The 4220-nt window shown below is 44.5% G+C and overlaps 1 pseudogene; it reads left to right on the forward strand.

Annotated features, from left to right (window-relative positions):
* The first annotated feature begins 881 nt into the window (after nt 1-881).
* Nucleotides 882-3488, forward strand: LOC113909276 (annotated as a pseudogene).
* The last annotated feature ends 732 nt before the right edge of the window (nt 3489-4220 follow it).

The following is a 4220-nucleotide window of genomic DNA, read 5'->3' on the forward strand; positions in this document are numbered from 1 at the left end:
AGAGGTTTCTGCCCGAAGGGCATAGGAGAGAAATCAGAGCGGCACCAAGTTCTGACACACACACCCAGCCAGTGATTAATGATCAAGAGGACGAGGGGCTTTTGCTTTGACTTTTCAGTTTGCTCAGTGTTTTGAGCTTTCAGCTTTCAGAGGAATCACAAAGTGAATGTTGTTACTAAAGAAGGCCACGGAAGATGTAAGCCATCGGGAGCCCTGTGAGTGAGAGAAATAGATAAACCCGGAAGGTCAGTGTCCCATTTACAAAATACGGAGGGCGGCAAAAAAGAACCAGGATATTGAAAGGCATTCACTGTATTGAGTGATCTGGGTCTGGAGGATTCACTGGTGATGGTGATTATTTCATACCACAAACTACAATTGTGACACAAAATGCAAACTGTAAAGTTTACAACACTGGTGACTGTGTATTATACTAAATACGAATACAATGTTGACACTGACATATGGTGATTGTTTAAAAAGGGACCTCTGTGATTGATACAACAGCGCGTGTGAAAAGGCAAGACCAGGAAACACAATGAGTCAGTTTATCTCAGTCCTAAGAGGGGCCATCTCGACAAATGAATTAACTATTTCCTGGTGGTAGGGTATCCTTCCAAGGCTGTGGCAGTGGGACACAAATAGAATCCTCGTGACCTTAATTGATTACAATAGCTTCCACTCAGCACCAGAAGAGGTGAATCAGTGAGCAAGTGATTATCACACCCTGCAAGATGTGGGCAGGAAAGAGTGAAAGCAGGCTTGCAGAGAGCCAGGATTGGAAACGAGTTCATCCCCTTGCCCCATTTAGCTTAGTTCATGCCCAGCAACGGGTTGTGGTCATGCCTGAGCACCACCAGCACTGACTTTAAGGTGTGGAGATGGGCATGATCGAAGGAACCATGGAATCTTTCAGTCACACCCAAATTGACAAGATCTTAGAACCCGCCAAGGACAGTCAGGCTATGCTGTCTCTCCCTTGATTAGAAGAAGAGCCTATTCCGTTGCATGATAAAGAGCACCTAGTCTCGGGCTCCTGGTCTCCACAGCGAGAACTTTGTCTTATTCCCTCCCCATCCCCATCCTAGATCAATTTCCACCTATGAAGCTCTTATGGCTGGAGTACAGAGTCAGGAAATCAAACGGGGCTAATAGAAACATGCAGTAGCTGAAGGAGGAGGAGTGAATCCAGACACCAGGAAAGGCAAGACGAACCCAGAAAAGCCAGTCTCAAATACAAGTTGAGAATCTAGACACACAGCGGTTCAAAGTCTTGGGAACAGTCATAATCACAAAGGAAGAGACGAGTGAATTCTCCAGGGCCTGCTCCAACTGGCTTTTCATTTCTTTTCGCAATTCTCGGGGGTGTTTCCTCTCACAGAGTGCCCTTAGTTGCTGAGGGAGCTTCTGACAGACTGCGCAGGCCCCGGGATGCTCAATAAATATTTGTGGGGTGAATGACTCAATGATTTTAATTTCGGTTCAAGACCATCTAGGCACCAGCAGATGTTCAGGGAATCTAAATTAATGTACTTCCCACTCGACATATATAAATTGACCGATATTACTAACAGGATGTGGAGACAGGGGTTGGAACAAATGTGACTATTTATAAAAATCAAAGCTAAGTGAGGCAGTTATAGAACCTTAGAAGTTGGGTAGTTTTCCAGACTCATTAGGCAGCCTCCAAACAACAATTGGCTTGTAGCATTTGCATCGGTTCCTCACATATTGGCCAGTATTGCCGTATGTCCCTTCTGGTACTGACCCTGTTCTTTTTCTCGTGCATTGAAACCCTCTTTCTCTCCACTCTGCTAAGACAAGAGAGAATCTGTCTTCAATTACTCTGAGTTCAGGTACAAATATTATTAACTAACTCTCTTTTCGTCTCTCTCAAAATATGCACACACACAAACACATACACACACAAAAACACCTTGTATTCAAAAGGGGAGGTTAGTATATTAACTTTTTCATTAGATCCACTTATTATTTTTTTAGGAATGTTAACTTCTAGGAGTGGGAAAAAGAGCTATTTTTAAGGCTGCAATAATAGCTGTAATAATAGACCAGAAAAACAACCGGCAGAATAAAATAAAGGTCCAAATCCATTTGGAAGAGAATATAAGTATAATGGGATACTTGACCCCACAAACCTGACCTCAATAGCTGATCAAAAACATTGTGCTTTCCAAATAATCAGGATGCAATTTAATATGGTAGTAACTTCCCAGGTTACAAGATCAACTGTCACAGTCTGAATTTCCTTGAGTTCATGTTTACAAGCTCTGAATACCTCTGCAGAATAAAAAGCTCAAGAAAAGCATACCTCCACTTGAAGAAAAGAACTTACCAAATGCTTCTCGATTCATTTATTAACTCATTGGGCATCCAGGTTGAATTCAAGTTCACCCTTCTAAGGCTCTGTTTCTGCTACCAAAGCAGAGTACAGGGGAGAAGCAGGAACAATAATGACAAAACTTGACTCAGATGGTCATGCTCCAGTTAACATTATGGACTAAAACTCTCGTCCCATACCTATATCCTCTGGAATGTAATGTAGGCCAAAGAGAAGTGTGACATCTCTCAAAAGGGAAATTTTAAGATGAGTAGAAATATGCTTGTACACCACATATACACACACTCGGCACCATCTTCTTCATGAATATAAAACACTCTTAAAAGTTAGGGTTTACTTGAAACTGTCTAGGCATGCTCCCGACTGATTCATTAGAAACTTCTGGGATCCAGTGGGATCTTCTGGGGAAAGGAAACATATCCCAAAGTACCCTGCCCATCAGTGGAAGTAGGGGTGAGCCTACTTGAACTTGAGAATCCTCAGAGTCACCGTCACAACATGCCTCTGAGAATACAGGTGGTGCTCTCGGGCCCTGCAGATCCCAGAGCAAAATCAAGAGGGAGGGCTGCTGTGTGGGGGCCAGAAGGCCCGCCCTGGGCTGTGTACTTCTTACTTTTTTATTAAAAACAAAACAAAACACTCTTCAACAAGGAGGCCTGGTGGTTTGGTGGCAGTGGCCTGGTCGCAGGCTCAGAAATACAGATCTTTGTGAAGACCCTGAGGGGCAAGACCAGCACCCTTGAGGTTGAGCCCAATGACACCACTGAGACCGTCAAAGCCAAAATCCAAGACAAAGGGGGCATCCTGCCTGAGCAGCAGCATCTGATCTTTGCAGGCAAACAGCTGTAGGATGGCCGAGCTCTCTCAGACTACAGTAGCCAGAAAGAGTCCACCCTACACCTGGTGCTTCGCCTCTGGAGTGGCATCATCGAGCCTTCCCTCCGCCAGCTGGCCATGAAATAACAACTGCTGTGAGATGATCTGTGGCAAATGTTATGCTCACCTGCACCCCCACACTCTCACCTACCACAAGAAGCACAGCCGCACCAACAGCCTGCACCCCAAGAAGAAGGTCAAATCAGGCCCCTCCACTGGCCCTTCCTCGCCTGCAGGGGGGCCTCTGGACTGAGCCCCAGGGCCCTGGGGCCTCCACAGAGTTTCCTTTTCATTGAAATCAACCAACCAACCAACTTCAGGAAATGCGCATCTTGCCTGTTGCAAAGGTTCTTACCTGTAGCACAGAGCTTCAGTCAATCCTGGCCTCAATGCAAACCCACAGTGTCCCATCCATGTCTAGACAATGACACCATGAGGATTTTCTATCATTCTCCTCCAGCCATTCTTCCACTTTCCCGCAACATTCTCAATACATAGACTTCTAAATGTTAAAGAGTCCGGATAATGATAATTAGAAATAGGGTATACCATAACATAAACTGACATAGTCAAAAGTTGACAGGATGCCTGTATTTAAATGTGTCAAAACTGTAGCAAGAGGTGGTTCTTTTCACTCTGTCATCCTATGAAAAAAATGCTCCAGAGTGACCACCCACAGATGTCTTTAGATGTCTCATCATCCTTAATTCTTCCCTTTGGAAGACTAGCATGATGGTAACTTCTCCAACCTTCTGGATTGAGATTGGGATACTTTATATTCTGCCCTGGAATCACAAGTGCAGGTAGAATCTCTGCTGCAGGAAGAAAATAACCCAGGGTCTCAAAATGAAACCCACATTCCAGTGTTTCGTACTACTTATTAAAAAAAAAAAAAGGCCTCAGGGAATCTGCATCGTGCCCATTGCAAAGGTTCACAGAGAATATGATTGCACTAATATCAGTGCCAGGCTTGGGTGGCCTCTGC

Source organism: Zalophus californianus, chromosome 6 (assembly GCF_009762305.2).
Source record: "Zalophus californianus isolate mZalCal1 chromosome 6, mZalCal1.pri.v2, whole genome shotgun sequence".
Lineage (NCBI taxonomy): Eukaryota > Metazoa > Chordata > Mammalia > Carnivora > Otariidae > Zalophus > Zalophus californianus.